Genomic DNA, 18,485 nt, shown 5'->3' on the forward strand with positions numbered 1-18,485 from the left:
AGCTTTCTTTTAACTTCCCGTAGCATGATAGATACTACTCCATCCCCTTACTCTCAATCTGAAGGTATCCTGCAGTCTAAAATGAGTTTCTTGTAGACTGCAAATGATGGATTTTGGTTTTTTATCCATTCTGCTACCCTATGTCTTTTGATTGGAGCATTCAGTCCACTTACATTCAGTGATATTATTGAAAAATATGGGTTTAGAGTCATCATGTCCTTTGTGGGATTCATGCTTGTGGTGGTATCTCTGGTATCATGCGTTCCTTGCAACATTTCCCTCAGAGAGTCCTCCTCAGGATTTCTTGTAGGGCTGATTTAGTGGTGACAAATTGTTTCAATTTTTGTTTATTTGGAAAATCTTTTATCTCTTCTATTCTGAATGACAGGCTTGTTGGATAGAGGATTCTAGGCTGCATGTTTTTTTCTGTTCATCACATTCAAGATTTCCTGCCATTCCTTTCTGGCCTGCCAAGTTTCAGTAGCTAGGTCTGTAACCACTCTGATGGGTTACCCTTTGTATGTTAGGGCCCTTTTCTCCCTAGCTGCTTTCAGAATTCTCTCTTTTTCCTTATATTTTGCCATTTTGACTATGATATGTCATGCAGAAGATTGATTCAAGTTACATCTGAGGGGAGTTTTCTTTGCTCTTGGATTTCAGTGTCTATTTCCTTCCCCAGATTGAGGAAGTTCTCTGCTATAATTTGTTCAAGGACTCCTTCAGCGCCTTTCCCTCTCTCTTCCTCTTCTGGAATTCCTATCGTATGGATATTGTTCCATTTGATTGTATCACTGAGCTCTCAAACTCTCCTTTCGTGTTCCTGTATCAGTTTATCTCTTTTTCTCAGCTTCCAGTCTTTCTATAATTGTGTTTTCTAAATCACTTATTCTCCTTTCTGCCTCTTCAATCCGTGCATTGGATGCCTCCATTTTATTTTGCATCTCATTTATAGCATTTCTTAATTCATCACAACTATTTTTAAGCTCCATAGTCTTTGTAGCAGTAGTTTCTCTGATGTCTTCCATGCCTTTTTCAAGCCCAGCGATTAATTTTATGACTGTTGTTCTACATTCTTCTTTAAGTTGCTTATATCTGTTTTGAGCAGTTCTTCAGCTGTCATTTCTTCCTGGAATTTCTTTGGAGGAGAGTTCTTCAATATAGTCATTTTGGTTAGATTTCAATCACTTGTTAATTTTAAAAGCTTGTTATGCACTCTGCCCCTGCAGGTGCTGCTGTATTAAGGAGGGCTCTTTGTCCAGGACCAATTCAGGAAGTGTTCTTTTAATGGTGTCTCTTGGTTTCTCTTGTTGAGACTTTGGTTATTTTGTTTCCCTACTCGTAGTGGTATTTGGGACTCTCCACCATGTGTACTTTGGCTTGTTTCTTGAGGTAGCCCTGGAAAAGAAAACAGACAACCACACAGGGAACAAAGGTACACAAATGCACAGACAAATCCAACAAACACACAAACTGAAAAAGAAAAAGAAAAAAAGGAAGGGACCAAAAAAAAAAAAAAAAGAAAGAAAAGAAAAAAAGAGGAAGGAGGGAAGACAAATAATAAAAATTAAAATTAAAAAAAAAAAATTAAGCGGGGCACCTGGGTGGCTTAGTCGGTTAAGCGTCCGACTTTCGCTTAGGTCATGATCTCACGGTTCGTGGGTTCAAGCCCCGCGTCGGGCTCTGTGCTGGCTGCCAGCTCAGAGCCTGGAGCCTGTTTCGGTCTGTGACTCCCTCTCTCTCTGACCCTCCCCTGCTCATGCTGTCTCTCTCTCTCCTAGAAATAAATAAAACATAAAAAAAAAAAATTAAGAGAAAAAGAAAAAAACGAAAAGACAAAGGACAGCCTAAAGGCATAAAATCAGAATTCCCAGCCAAATAAAGAGCCAGGTGTATGCAGTGCTGATGGAAGAGCATATACAAAGAGAGAAATGACAAGGTGGGGAAGAAGCAAAATAGGAAATGAAATGACCAGGCAGAGAGACTAAGAGGCTTGATTCAGAGGAAGAAATCATAGAATATGTTTAGAGGCAAGGAGAAAGAAATGAAGGTAATGTTACTCAGAAACTAGTCTGATTACTCCAGAGAGAGAGAGAAAAAGGGAGCGGTGGAGGTGTAGAATGTACATCTAGAGAATGGATTAAATGTGACTGTTTTAGCAAACCAGTGACCAGAGTGCCCAGACCAGCAGAGTGGATGGTTACGAATGAGAAAAGGGAGAATATATCTGAATAGAAAGAATTATTTAGGGTTAATCATGGCAGTGCATCCATTTTTGTCTTGCCCTGGGCTCTGGTGAGAAAGAAAAAAAAGAAAACAGGTCTCTAGCAGGGATGGGCGTGGTTTGGTGTAGGCTGGTCTCACCTCCACTGTGTCCAGCTGGCTGCTCCCTGAGGCCCTGCCTTGGTGGTTGTGGGGAGAAAAATGGCAGCACCCCAGTCCCTTCTGGAACCAAGTGTTGCAAATCACTCCTTTGCATCCGATCTCCCTGTGCTGGGGTCGTAGCCAAGGTGGGCTGAGTTCTATGCCCCACACCCCGCCTCGTTTCCAGGTCCCAGTCCACGTGCTTTATTGATACTGCCTGAAACACAATCCAGCAGGTCGCTGCTTCCCTGCTGCCGAGGGTCGAGGGGTGGGGGGTGGGGGGCGGGTAGCGGCACAGCCTGGGATCACAGCCTGGGATCTGCAGCCTCAGGCCCGCAGCATCCTCACCACTGGGGATGATGCTGGGAGTGCAGCAGAGTAGTTTTTCCTGGCACCCTCTGGGCCCCTGGGCACCTAGTTCAGAGTCAGCACCCCAAGTAGAACTAAAAACACTCTCCTTCCAAGCTGAGGTTTTTCTCTTCTCCAGGGACAGTTCTATGAGCAGTTTCAGCTGCTCTTTCTTTTCCTCTGGACTCACTGCGGCTGCCCGGAGCAGGGCTCCCTCCTCTCCCTCCATGTTTCTGGTCCTGGCCCCTTTTATCTTCCCCAGTTCTCACTCATGCAGTTATGAGGGTGCATTCCCAGTGTACTCTGTCTCTTTCTCTTCCCAAACTCCTGTGACTCAGTGTCCTATGACTTCAGGCCTTGTCTGTTTGAGAGATGGGTGCAAGCGAAATGCACGGAGCTCCCTACTCCACCATCTCGCCTCTACTCTCTTGGTGTTTTTTGTCAAGTTTTTGCTCCTATTTCACAAACTGATTTTAGTATATTGCTGATACCTCAGTTCTCTTTTCTTTTGATTTTTAGCTTTGTATTTCCTGCCTTGGAGTCACCCAATCCATTGACAGATTATACCAGTGCCATCCTCAGCATACCTGTAGACTATCTTAGTATAGCATTTGCTAGTGAGGTTTGTATCAGAAAAATTTAAGAAAATTCGGTGCAGGAAGAGTCCCAAGTTGCACTCCACATAGAAATGGTAGAACAGGGGCGCCTGGGTGGCTTAGTCGGTTAAGCGTCCGACTTTCGCTTAGGTCATGATCTCGCAGTTCGTGGGTTCGATCCCCGCGTCGGGCTGTGTGCTGACTGCCAGCTCAGAGCCTGGAGCCTGTTTCAGATTCTGTGCCTCCCTCTCTCTCTGACCCTCCCCTGCTCACGCTGTTTCTGTCTTCTAGAAATAAATAAAAACATAAAAAAAAAAAATTTTTTAAAAAATGGTAGAACAGGGGCAACTGGGTGGCTCAGTCGGTTAAGCAACCGACTTTGGCTCAGGTCATGATCTCACCTTTCGTGGGTTCAAGCCCCGTGTCAGGCTCTGTGCTGACAGCCAGCTCAGAGCCTAGAGCCTGTTTCAGATTGTGTCTCCCTTTCTCTCTGACCCTCCTCTGCTCATGCTCTCTCTCTCTCTCTCTCAGAAATAAATAAAACATTAAAAAAAAAATTTTAATCCTTTTTTAGTTTAAAAAATGTTTCCCAAATATATATATATATATTAGAATATATGTATATAATGTTACATATTTACTTTCCAAGGAAGATATTTAAATATATGCATATAAGCTCATATATATACTTAAATATATATCTTAATGTGTATATACATAGAATATGATGTTGGATTTATTGTTGTGTTTTTACATAAAAGAGCTTTGTTATATATCACACAGTTGAGCTTTTTGTTTATATCTGTGAATTCTTTTCAGGTAATTTACAGTATCATTTAAACTTAACTAAAGTTTGAAGGCTTTGCTTCTCCAAAATTGCAATTCACAGATGTTCCTTCATGGTATCATTGATGTTTGCAAATAATCAATTACAAGTTCATCTCAACACAGTTTGAATATCTGTATGTAAAAACATTGGAGAATATGAGCTCAGAGTGTTACAATTACTTTGAAAACTGTTGCTTTCTTCAATTTTAAAACTTTATAGCCATTCATTTTAAATTGATTTATTTTTCATTTCTGCTCTAATGAATTCAAGAAAAATGACAGGTCAAATAAGCAGCATCCTGGGTGCTGTGATTGGTTGGCATTTGTATAGGTCTTTCATAAAGGATTTAATAAAAGGTGACCTGAAATTCAGAAATTCAGAAATGTAATCTATAAGACAATAAGAGAAAAACAGTTCTTTTAAGCACCCTGTCAGTACTGTATGATTCCTGCTCTGTAACTGTAATAATTTTATGTATCTGTCAAAAGATGTAAGCTATATTCAGTAATGAGGATTGCAGAAATTTGAGACTTCATGTACATTTCTTGTTGTCACAGGAAGGTCAGCCTTTTGAAAAGGTATAGAAATGAACATTTCTCCAGAATTATATTTCCCTTCATTTTAGGCTATCTCTTAATTCCAGCATTTTTACTGTGTTTGATAAACAGGCCAAATATACATTTTATTTATTTGGCAGGGGAGGTGATGAAACTTTACAAATTTCAACTAGCATTGCATTTGGCTGATAAGAATGGGAGTTGGTACCGCTCTGAAGAGATTACATGAAGTCGAATTGGAAAGCAAATTGTATTTACAAAAGATAGGATGATGTTCCTAATAGGTGTTCAGAATAGACTGTTCACTCTCATATTCTGCTGAGCTTTACTAGAAATAACTTCATTTCAAAAAAAGAACAAATCTGATTGAAGGTAAAAGCATTCCCTCTCCACAGACACTCGTCCAAAGGACTTACATTAAATTTTCCTGATGGGCACACAGCTGTATTTTGGGCTGTATCTGTATAAACTGGTAATGTGGAAAATAAAAATCTAAATAGTATACCTGATTGCTTCATGCACCAATCATTTAGATTACTAGATTTATATCTATAATTGTGGGAGAGAAGTTGCAATATGATGTTCTGACAATAACTGTCAAAGTCACAATCCTAGGATCTGTTTTCATCTCGTTGTCAAGGTAAAGTTATTGAAATTCACAGTTGGTAGGTCAGAAAGATCACTTACTATCCCTTGTCATCTGTAGCTTAATGCTGACCTAAGCGGCTAGTGTATAACGTCAAAATTATCACAGTGCCCAGGCTGCAGAAGTACAACATGCTACATGATTTAATGCATTTCCTGTCTGGAATAACGATTATGAAAAGGCCAACAGCCATGAGCTACAGTGGTTTACAGAGACTTAGTTTCTAACTTTGCTTTCTCTTTTTCCAATTCATTTTAGATTTTGGATTTAGTAAAAGGGACACATTACCAAGTAGCCTGTCAGAAGTACTTCGAGATGACACATAATGTAAGTACATTTTTAAACTTTATCGCCTAATCCTTTGTTTTGTTGTTATTCTGTGTTTTATTCAGGGTTTTTAGTTGCAGCTCCAGCTATTTTCACCAGAAAGGGATTTATCACATGGTATTAGGTACCTTATAAAATTGATAGATAGGTCAGAGAATTAAATTAGGAATCTACAGACCCAGAAATACCGTAACAAAGAGAAGCTACACAATGAGAAAACCTTACTGTACTTCAGCTGCCACCCACCCCTTCATGTCTAGGGCTGAGACCAAGGGTCAGTAACTTTTTCAGGAAAGTGCCAGATTGTAAAAATTTTAGACTTTCTTGTCCATGTGGTCTCTGTCAAAAACTGCTCATCTCTGCCGTTGTAGTCCAGAGTAGCCATAGACAATATATAAATGAAGGAGATGGCTGTATTCCAATAGAACTTTATTTACCAAAACAGACAGTGGGCCAGATTTGACCAATGGCCTTAGTTAGCCTAATCTTGGAGTAGCTGTGGAACAGTTGCCCTCAGGTGCCTAGAAAAACCAGAGGCTTTTGCCGTCTTTCCTGTAGAAAATCTGACTCTTTTACTTCTGGCTGCCACCTCGTGTTACCCTTAGTTCCCATATCTCATATTTACCTGCATGGCTGAACTTCATTACACGTAGGACCCATGACTTCAGGGGACTCAGGGAAACGTGTTTGGTTTTTCCCTCGTCAGCCTCTTTTCCCATGCTGCTCTAGTACAGGCATACATTGCGGACATGGGTTCGGTTCCAGACCACCATGATAAAATGAACCGAATGCATTTTTTGGTTCCCCAGTATAGATGCCACTTATGTTTCCATTATTCTGTAGTCCATTAAGTATGTAATAGCATTATGTCTAAAAAATGTACATACCCTAATTAAAAAGTACAGCTAAAAAATACTATAATCTGAGCTTTCAGCAAGTCATAATTTTTTCAGGGGTGGAGGTTCCTCCCTCCGTGTTGATGGCTGCTGATGTTCAGGGTGGTAGTTGCTGAAGGCTGGAGTGGCTGTGGCTGGTTTTAAAAATAAGATAACAGAGAAGTTTGCCGTATCAACTTGACTTTTTTTCATGAATGCTTTCTCTGGCATGCAGTGCTGTTTGATAGCATTTTGCCCACAGTAGAGTATCTTTCAAAATTGGAGTCTGTCTTTCCAAACCCTGCTGCTGCTTCCTCAGCTAGATTTATGTCATGTTCTAAATCTTTGGTTGTCCTTTCAACAATCTTTCCAACATCTTCACCAGGAGTACATTCCATATCATGAAACAACTTTCTGTGCTCATCCACAAAAAGGCTCTTTTGTCTACATTGAAAATCTGGTGGTTTAGTGTAGTCCCTTCATTTATTATCTTAGCTACATCTTCTGGATAGCCTGCTGCACGTTCTGTATTAACACTTGCTGCTTCGCCTTGCATTTTGATGTTACACTTTGCTGCTTTCCTTAAGCTTCATGAACCAACCTTTGCTAGCTTCACACTTTTCCTCGGTAGCTTCCTCACCGCTCTCAACTTTCATGAGATTGAAGAGAATTAGGGCCTGGCTCTGGATTAGCTTTGGCTTAAGGGAATCTTGTGGCTGGTGTGTCTTCTGTCCAAACCACAAAAACTTTCTCCATATCAGCAATAGGGCTGTTTTGCAGTCTAATAATTTGTGTGTTCACTGGGTTGGTACTTTTAATTTCCTTCAAGAACTTTTCCTTAGCTAACTGGCACAAGAAGCCTAGCTTTTGGCCTATCTCAGCTTTCAACATGCCTTCCTCAGTAGGCTCTAAGAGATATGAGACTCTTCCTTTCACTTGAATGCTGAAAGGCCATTATAGGGTTCTTAATTGATCTACTTGCAGTATTGCTGTGTCTCAGAGAATAGGTATGCTGGAGGAAAGAGAGACAGACAGGAGAATGGTCAGTTAGTGGAGGAATCAGGTACAGCATTTATCAATATAAGTTTCGCATCTTATAAGGGCGTGGTTTCTGATGCCCCAACACAATTAAAATAATAATGTCAAAGATTACCATAATAACAATAATAATAACAAAGTTTGAAATATTGTAAGAATGACCAAAATGTGACAGAGAGACATGAAGTGAGCAAATGCCATTGGGAAAATGTTGCCAATAGACTTCTTCAATTGCAGGGTTGTCACAAATCTTCAATTTGTAGAAAACACCATTACCTGGGAAATGCAATAAAACAAAATATGCCTGTATAAGAAGACCTAGTAGGTTCTGAAAGGTGTAAAGCAAGAGTCACAACTAAGAGGTCTACAGAGGTCAGGCAAATAACCCAAAAAAAATAAAGGTGGGGGCACCAGCGTGACTCAGTCATTTAGATATCCAACTCTTGGTTTCAGCTCAGGTCATGATCTCACAGTCATAAAATCAGGCCCTGCATCAGGCTCTGTGCTTAGTATAGAGCCTGCTTAAGATTCTATCTCCCTCTCCCACACTCTCTTTAAAAAAAAAAAAAAAAAAAGTTGAGGGTGGCTGAGATTAATACGAGAGAGTATGGGAGGCACCATGGTGTGCTGATGAATTCACATCCTGTTAGGGGCATTCACATGGACACGTTTAAAGACCTGTATACAGGTCATTAGAACACATTAGAGCAGGTGAAATTCTGCTCACTGACCCCCTGTTTGCAACTACTTGTCCTGATTATGGCTTCCTAACCTAAGACAGACATCCAAGAATGGACTTGAAAATCCATGCACCTGAGACATTTTTTTCTGTGAGTGTATGTGTGCATTTTGGGGGAGTCTGTTATTTATCAGCTTTCAAAGGGATTCATCCATGATCCTCCCACAAAAGATGTTGCATTCTTTGAATTCATCATCAACTACCATGCCATGCTGTTTTATAATCATTTTAATTTTTTCTATTTAGTCTTTATGCAATAGTTTTTCTATTGTGGTTACATAATAGCAGAATCTCTTACAGTATAAAATATTTCATAGGAAAAGTATATCCTTTAATATTACCAATAATGAATACAGTACTATTAACCAACATCTATTAAATTCTTCACACATACAGCACTAAGCACTTTGACCAGATTAGCTCTTTTGATCCATACTACAGTATTACAGTGAGGTACTATTCTTACTCCCATTTATGAGTAAAGTTTAGAGAAGCTGAGCGACCTGTGCAAGGTCATACTGCTTATAAGAGATGGACTTGGATTTAAATTTGACTCTCAAGTAAGTCATTAAAGCTTATGAGCCTAGCCATGACTGTGTACTTCTATGGAATCTGATACTGTATCTGTAATAATGACTATGAGGTCACTAGCATTTTCTTGTCTAGATTCATGAGTCAACCATCATAGTTTGTAACAAAAACAAAACCAAAAAAAAAAACCACCCTGAAAACCAGCAGTTCTACATGACTTTCCTGTGAGTCTTCTCTTCTATTACACCTGACTATTGAAAATATAACTATTACTTAAAGCCATAAAGACTTTGTTTTCACAAAATTTTTTTAATGTTTATTTATTTTGGGGGCAGAGAGAGAGGGAGACACAGAATCCAAACCAGCCTCCAGGCTTTGAGCTGTCAGCACAGAGCCTGACGTGGGGCTCAAACCCACGAACCGTGAGATCATGACCTGAGCCAGAGTCAGACGCTCAACTGACTGAGCCACCCAGGCACCCCTGTTTTCACAAAATGTAAAGGACTAAATAAACATCACTAAAATAGTATACAAGCACAAATTCTCATTAGTTTTAGCAACATAGGAATCTCACCAGATAAGCCACATGCATTTGATATTTTCACCAGCAGCTTTGAATTAACCTTTTCCTTAAAGACCACATTCCTTAATTTGCCTACTCAGCTTGAGAGTTTTAATTTCAGACATGTTCTTAATTATTTGTGGACTCTTTTGAATAAGATGCCTCAGAACTTCCACAAATTAAGGTCTATTATTCAACCTCTTTCCTTTTTTTAAAATAAGATGTGAAAATTAGATTTAAACATTGAGTTTGTGACATAATCACAAAAAAATGAGAAGAAATTTTTAGTTCCCAGATCTGTTTTTGTAGTATCTACTGAGTATTCTATTCCTGTAGGAATATTACTGCTATGGGCAATTTTAAAACTTGCCTTAGAGTAGTGAAGATATTGAAAAGATGTATGTCTAAATCCTCCCGCATATAGTTTAAGCCACATAAAAATCAATGGAATAAAAAGGCTGTTTGAATTCACTAGATGTCTCATTATAGATTTTTAGTTGTCAATATCTATTATTTTTTCTCATTAAATTAAAACTAGAATCCATTTTTATTGTCAGTTTTCTGCCATGCTGCCTGCCGCCCTTAACAAAATTTTTAAAGCTATGTTTATTTTCCTGAGGACTCTGCAATCAAACTCATTTTAACGAAAGTTTTGAAAATGAACCAGTTAATTGGTACCATTTACAGCCACACTATGATGGTTCCATATGGCTTTTTTGGTAATACCAGCTGCCTCATTATAAGCTGTCATTGCAAAATTTCTTGATTAAAACCCAAACATCCCATAGGTAAAACAATATTGCTTCCATTCCTTCATTTGCTGTGGCAGAAATATGAGACCTGTGTTTGTGTGAAGGTCATTGTGTGCAGAACATGTTGATTCCAAGCAAATGTTTGAGAGAGATTCCATTAGTAGATGTCAAAATCTGGGCTGCTTGAAATCTGTTTTCCTCAGTGTTTTTAGGGAGCAGTGTTTATCCTGTGGTCTGTTTTTTTCTTTTGGTATGCTCCATGTGTAAATGAAAACATTAGGCCTTGTGTGGATTAATCTCCGAATTGTAATTGAAAATCATTTCTTTAGCAAACTGAGTCATTCTTGATGCTTATTTTCCAAATATCTGAGCATAATTTTTTCCCACCATATAAATCTTTGCAGAAATCTTATTAAATTCTATCACATTTGCCTGCAATCTTAAACAGGATACACCAAATACAATTAAGGTCTTTTGTAATAACTCAGGATCATTATTATGGATATCAATTAGAGTACTGGGCTAGAAGCCATCATCGCCTCTCGCTTGGATCACTGTAGTAGCTTCCTAACTCATTTCCCACTATCTACAACACATGTACCATTCCACGTCTTTACCCTCCACACAGCTGTTGGAATGATCTCTAAAATCGAGGAACATGATTACTTTAGTAAACTGCTTTTAAAAAAAAAAAAAAAGAAAAACCCTTAAAGGCTTCCCAATTGCCCTGAAGATGAGATCCAAAATTAATAATGTAGCCTATAAAGGCCTTCACCCCATTCCCTTCTTCTGGACACCAACTACACTGATATTATTTCATATCCCTTACAGTACTTCAGGACTATTAAGCTACTATAGTAGAATGCAAATGAATCAAAGTATTTCCCTTTCTCACTAGTGAACACAATGTATAAAACATATTAAAAATGATCCACCACAAAGGAAAATATCACCAATAGCAACCAATTAAGGAAAATGGCAATCAAAGAAACAGAAAATACTCAGTGTTTCCAAATCTAGAATGTTCCTACTATTTTAAAAATAAGGAGTAAAGAAAATAGCTGCTGACTTTTGAGCAGAAATAAGTGAAAATGGGGGTTTTCAGTGGGAAAGTTTGCTTTCTCTATTCTCCTAAATTAATTTTGAAGTAAAATCTGTTTTTGTTGGGGGATGGGGGGAGGAGCATAAACCAAAGTTAATCTTTCTGGACAAGTCGAAAGGAAACTGAATGCCAGCCATTATGCTTCCTTCAGCCAGAAGGAAAGAAAACATTTAAAAGACAACCTATCTTAGAAAAAAATATAGTCCAGCATATAGAAGGAAATGCTTCACAATTTCATCATGCTATCAAGTCACTGAAGTAGACCATAAGTTCAGTAAAATGGATTATTATCAAAATGAGTTACTAAAGTGCAATCCCAAACCTAAGAGAGACAGTTGAAACCCAAACATCACATAGATACATGGTACGTGCCCTTGATTCAGGACCCTTGTCACTGTTTTTGTTGGTTAATAAGAATTAAAATGGAATAAAAAATGTGCATTTTTAAACAGTATATCTTAAAGTTAAAAACATTTAAAGGTCTTTTATTCATCTTATGATGTATGGGCAAGGTGTCTTATTTGAGTATGGTTTTGAGATTGTATTTCAATTTTTTAAGCTTATTTTGAAGGAGAGCGAGCAGGGGGAGGGGGAGAGACTATCCCAGGCAGGCTTCGTGTGTCAATGCAGAGCTCCAACCGGACTCAGTCTCACAAACTGTAAGGTTATAACCTGAGCTAAAATCAAGAGAATAGATGCTTATCCAACTGAGCCATCCAGGTACCCCAGAATTGAACTTTTTTTTTAATTAACTATACCCATAATATACCGTCACCAATTTCCGGTTCAGGTTTCTTTCAAGTAGAAGAGGAAGCTACAGACACATATAAAGCAATATGATCTTTTTCCCTTAACTTTTGGGAACTCAAACTTTTTTGTTATTGTTGTTTTGTTTGTTTTTTTAAATATTTTATTTATTTTTGAGAGAGAGATAGAGACAGCATGAGCCAGGGGAGGGTCAGAGAGAGAGGGAGACACAGAATCTGAAACAGGCTCCAGGCTCTGAGCTGGCTGTCAGCACAGAGCCCGATGCAGGGCTCAAACCCACACACCGTGAGATCCTGACCTGAGCTGAAGTCAGACGCTCAACCAACTGAGCCACCCAGGCGCCCCTCTCCCCAAATTTTTTTTTGTAATGTTTGTTTATTTTTGAGAGAGAAAACAGAGTGTGAGCCGGGGCAGGGTTGTGGACAGAGAGAGAGGGAGATACAGAATCCGAAGCAGGCTCCAACTTTTGAGCTGTCAACACAGCCTGATGTGTCACTCAAGCTCATGAACTGCAAGATCATGACCTGGTCCGAGGTCTGAATCTTAACTGAGCCTCCCAGGAGCCCCTCAACTTGATTTTTTTAGGTGACTTGCTTTTTTTGAGCCTTTCTAATCAGAGCAATTAGATTTTATAGAACCAACAACTTTATTTTTACACTCTTGTTTTCTTTGGTTTTCCCCATAGCAACTTTATTATTATTAATATCTCTATTTCATTGATGAGGAAACCAAGGTTTATAATTATTATATTTCATTTTGTCCAAACTGAAGTTTATTTTAATCCAGATAGTCCTCTTCGTGATAATAGATGTTCTGAGAATTTTAACATGTTGAAACATTAGGTGTAGAAAATCTCCAATGTAATTATAGCACAAAGTGCTAGATTTTTTTTTAACATAAAATAATACCACTATGTTTTTTATAGTTTTATAGCCAAGTTTAGCACTACAAATAATATATGATTGGGGCGCCTGGGTGGCTCATTCAGATGAGCATCTGACTCTGGCTCAGGTCATGACCTTACAGTCCATGAGGTCAAGCCCCGCGTCAGGCTCTGTGCTGACAGCTTAGAGCCTCGAGCTGCTTCAGGTTCTGTGTCTCTGTCCTTCCACTGCTCACACTCTGTCTCTCTCTCAAAAATAAATAAAAAACATTTTTAAAAAATTTAAAAAATATTATGCGATTATAAGTTTGTTTGACTTTGCATAAAACCTCTTAAAACAGATTTCAGAGCAATTAAGTGATCTGGTCAAAGGCCTTAATTATAATTTAGACAAAACCATGACTTTGCATAAACCAGGTAATCTCTTTAGGCTTCCATGTTCCTAGTTTTACCTGTAGGAGGTTCAATTGAAGGGATTCTCAAAGTCTTTCCAATCTCTTATGTTCTCTATTTATAAAACATAAAGCCTTGTGATTGATATATGTTACAAAATAAACTTTTCATGAAACATTTTGTAAAATGCAAACTTTATATTGGATCTCCCAGTTTTTAATGAACTGGGTGAAAAATCGAATATAATGAAGTTCACAAATGACTCCATTGTTAATAAAAATTATAGATTTATCATAAAACATTCAGGAAACATTTTAAAATTAAGCAGCAAAGTAGCAGATAAAAATTGTTCTAGTGATGTAATAACTCTTAAAATGAATTATTCTATACACTATCAATCTACTATACACTGAATTTAAATTTATTTTAAATTATTGGCTGAGCAGGTATCAGCAGCTGACTAAAGAGAATCAGAGAAGCCTGGGGTTTTCAAGTAACACCTTGTTTCTCTTTATAGGTTCACCTGGTAAAAGGGTTAATTCTGAACCATGACATCTGTTCTTTTAACCCCCTTCTGATCCATTTTAATCCATCATAAAATTATACATTGCTTTAATCACATCACCTCCCCTCTTAAGAATTTTTAGTGACTCCCTGATGCCTACAAAATTAGGGCTAGACTGCCTCCCCTGGTTTTCAAGGCTCTCTGAGGTCCAGCCCCAGCCTCTGTTTCCAACTTCATTTCCTATTATTCCCTTTTATATGCCTTTTACACCAAGCCATCTGATCCACTTGCTTTCCAGGGACACTCCTGCTTACCTTGCTCATGTGGCTCTGCTGTTTATATTAACCTTGACCTCATTATCCCAGCTTTTCACCCTCTCTGTCTTCCCAAATTCAACTCATATAGCACTTCTCTCATAAAACCTTCCTTGATTTCCCCAGCTGGAATTTCTCTCTAATGTGGAGATAATAAGCCTTTATCTGTGACCCTTATCACTCTTTTATTCTTGATAGAGGTTTTTAAGTATATGACTTACTTTACTAGGCTGGAAATTTCTTTAGACTTAGTCAAATGCATTCTTGTGTGCTGAAAATCTACCAGCTCCTGATGCGGCCTGCTACACAAGAAGTCTTCAGTCAATATGTGGCATATATGACTGGTATACACTGTTGGTTCTGGGCTCAACTCACCAAATATTTAGATACCTACTGTATGCAAATCACTTCAGTACAAAGAGTGAGACAAAGAAGTTGAAGACAGATGAATAAAAAAAGTGTCATGGCTTCTCAGTTTGTAAAAAACTTTGAAGTGAAAATAACAGACAAACCAGCAAGTAACTGCAGTAAAATGGTATCATTTTGTTGTCGGCTTCAACTGCAGAAGGCTGGGAGGGCAGAGGTCCAACATGTCATCAGTTCAATCCAGCCCACTGGTTGAGTGTGAAGAAAGTGACTCGTGTAGATGCTTTACACTTTAGGTCACAGCCCAGGAGTTAGTAAAGGTTTATACAACTTAAGAAATGAATACACTATAAAATTATTGACCTTGGCACAAGGACATAACAGAGCATACTGGTTATGAGCATGGGCTCAGCTAATTCATATCCCATCTCTGGCCCTGCCAGTGTGTGATCTCAGGTAAGTTATTTAACCTCTCTCTAAAGTGGGAAAATACTGATAATTTACCTTCACAGGGCTCTTAGTGGAAGCTAACTAAATATATGCCTGTGTGTGAATGGGTACATAGGGGTGTTTAATTCCACTTAGAATAATGTCTGGCACATAGTAGCCATTAAATAAGTGCTTGTTAATATTAAGGAATATATTTTTCTTCATTAATAAATGTTAGAATTGAAATTAGAAAAAAGTACTTGCTAAATGTTTAAATACAAAAAGTATTAATACCCTTTTAAACCGTCATTGAATAGTAAAGGCAGAGGGTAATGGGTAATTGAAATGATATTCAAGATTTAATGTAAAGTTTAGTGATAGTATTTGAGAAAAGAAATAATAGTATGAACCTGGTCATGTTTGCATTAAGTCCCACTGAAAATTACAAAAAAGGAAGAAACTTTATATAGAGAGAAAGAGCAGGGAAAGCTCAAGACTGGAATGAAGAAATTACATTAGGTTGCTTTTTCAGTGTTTACAATACTAAATGGGATTACATAGGTCAGATTTATAAATATACTCTAAAATATGAGTGGTATCAGGGACCAGTATCAAAACAGTGTATGTTTATATCCGCTCCTGTGGTCCTGGAATGTTTATTTTTTAATGTTTTATTTGAGAGACAAAGCATGAGCAGTGGAGGGGCAGAGAGAAAGAGAGAAGGAGACAGAATCAGAAGCAGGCTCCAGGCTCTAAGCTGTCAGCACAGAGCCTGATGCCCGTCTCAAACCCATGAACTGTGAGACCATGACCTGAATGAAGTCGGATGCTCAACCATCTGAGCCACCCAAGTGCCCCAGTTCTGGAATGTTTAAGGATTATATCCTCCTCTTTTTTTTTTTTTTTTTTTTAATAACAAAATATTTATTGACAGACAATGTGGCAGGCACTTTGCTTAGCCCTCTGAGATGTTGAGTAAGAGGTAGATCTGGAAGTAAAGTTGGATAGGGAACTGGAACTAAGAGCAGAGGTTTGGGTTGGAAATACAAATGCAAGAGCCATTAATGTTTAGGTAGTAGTTGAAGCACCCTCTGAATGAAATCATGTAAGTACTGAATTGAGTGTTATGACTGAAAACTATTAGGTTCCATGTTTTGGTCATTAGTTTTTGAACAAGGTCTAGAATGGTTTATGAAGCCCTTTTGTTTATACCTTTGTTTTCTGTTAATATATACATTTGCTTTCTTGTATAGGTGGATGATTGTGGCTTTTCTTTGAGCCATCCTAACCAATTCTTTTTTGAGAGCCAACGGATTCTAACTGGTAGTAAAGACATCAGGAAGGAATCCATCCAACCAGAAGTTCCTCAACCCAGACCAAGTGTCCAGAAAACCAAGGATGCATCCTCTGCCCTCGCCTCTCTAAACTCCTCTCTGGAAATGGATATGGAAGGTCTAGAGGATTACTTCAGTGAATGATTGATTCTTGAGCACTTAAGAAACCTTTTCCCTCGCTAGCTTTCATTTCTTTCCAGATTTTGCCTATTTCTTTGTCTACTCCCTCCAACCCACCACAGTTCATCCTCTGGAAAGCAGGCTTACGGGTAAAAACAAAGGCTTACATTATATTTCGCTTTGACAAAAGGGAAAAGGAAGAATTTCTCTTGAAATCTAACACTTTAGTGGTATGATCGGAGTCCTGTTTTAAGAGACAAAACAGCTTTCTAGACTGGTTATAGTTTCCTAGAGACAGTAGAACTAAAAACTATGATTTTCTTAATGCTTACCACTGTAATTTTTACCTAATCCTTTTCTGGACCATTTTTGTCAATAAATATAAAAATACGTATTAATGTGTCTGTGTAGTTGAAGGAGTCATGTTATGAGGAGGTATCCAAGATGGTGCCAAAGGAAGACCTGAATTCTCCTATGCAGGCCATGCCCAACCTACACCTACATGTACAGCAGTTCTTTCTGAAGACCTAAAGGCTGATGAACAGCTTCTGCACAACAAAGGGTGGAGAGGGGCTACACACAGAAGGGTAGGAGAGCTGGAGACACAGTGCTGATGGGAACGCCACTCCCAAAGCAGTAGGAAGGGACAGCACTGAAGGGCTTGGATGCAGACTTGCCCAACCTGGGGCACAATGGTAAGACAGTAACTTAAAGAGCAACTAGACTGTATACAAGTGAAGGCAATGCACTATTAAACCTAGAGCATCTGACAAGCAGAAGGACAACTGCTGGAAATTCTCTCCAGGATTGAAGACACTGGTGACCAACATTATTTATGTTCCCCCTCCACCTTGACACTATAGACTGGAGCAGCATCCTGGTATTTTAGCCAACCCACTGCCTCAGTGAGCCTTGGGCCTTAGGACACACCAGCTCCAGCTGTCTTATTACTAAAGCTGCCCTGGTGTGGTACACGCCAGGACATCCCTGGGCCATACCCATTATGTCAGCCATCTCGCCAGGGTGGCCCAGGTGCAAAGCACGGCAGGACACCCCTGGCCAGTGCTGGCTTCCACTCCAGCCATCTCACCACGGCAGCCCCGATGTGGAGAAAGCCCCAGCCCATGCCTGCCCTAGCTCTAGCCGCTCTGCTAGGCTGGCACCAATGCAGAGTACCCCAGGATCCAGTCCAGCTCCAGCTGTCCAGGCCAGTGCAGCCCTGGCACAAGTGCTTCAGGACCCCCAGCCTGCAAGCCGTCCTGCTCTAACTAGCCAACGAAAGCCACCAAACATGCAGTCCATACATGGCCACAACACAGGGCCAGTCCTTCAACACTCAGGTAGTTATTTCACTTAATTCACAGCAACAGAGAAAGAGGACTATGCTCCAAAAGAAAGAACACAACAAAATCAGGAAAAGAACTAAACAAAATGGAGATAAGCAGTTTACCAGGTAAAAGTACCAAAGTGAGTTCTGGCCTAAGATAGTGACATAGGAAGACCCTGAAGTCATCCCCTCCGTGGACATACCAAATCACCTATTTATAGAGCAGCTCCTCCTGAAGAGCTAAGGGCCACCTGGACAGCTTATGTACAATGAAAAATAGACCAGATAGAGAATGACAAGTGAGAGACATGGTAAAAGGGAACCAACTCACAGAAACACAAATAGCCAACCCCCCCCCAAAAAAAAAATAAGACAAACACCCAGAGAACTAAGTGAAACAGATAAACAATATTCCTGATAGAGTTTAAAGTAATGATCACAAATGTACTCACTAGACTGGAGAGAAGAGTGGAAGAACTAAGGGGCTGCTTGAATGGCTCAGCCAGTTAAGCGCCCTACTCAGCTTGGGTCATGATCTCACAGTTCATGTGTTCAAACCCTGCATTGGGCTCTCTGCTGTAAGCACAGAGCCAGCTTTGGATCCTCCATCTCCCTCTTTGCCTCTTCCCTGTTTGTGCACTCTCTCTCTTTCTCTCTCTCAAAAATAAATGAACATTAAAAAAAAAAAGTGAGAACTTCAACAAAGATATAGAAAAGATAAAAAAACCAGAGTTGAAGAATACAATAAATGAAGAATACACTAGAAGCAATCAACAGATTAGC

At 39.2% G+C, this 18,485-nt stretch overlaps 1 long non-coding RNA gene across 1 annotated transcript; it reads left to right on the top strand.

The window, feature by feature from the left end:
- Window positions 1-5,593: 5,593 nt before the first annotated feature.
- On the top strand, window positions 5,594-16,766 carry LOC120225405. Its single transcript, XR_005526797.1, has 2 exons — window positions 5,594-5,664; window positions 16,175-16,766. It is a non-coding gene; the product is annotated as an uncharacterized LOC120225405 (long non-coding RNA).
- The last annotated feature ends 1,719 nt before the right edge of the window (window positions 16,767-18,485 follow it).

Source organism: Hyaena hyaena, unplaced genomic scaffold (assembly GCF_003009895.1).
Source record: "Hyaena hyaena isolate Hyena2069 unplaced genomic scaffold, ASM300989v1 scaffold_1387, whole genome shotgun sequence".
Taxonomy (NCBI): Eukaryota; Metazoa; Chordata; class Mammalia; order Carnivora; family Hyaenidae; genus Hyaena; species Hyaena hyaena.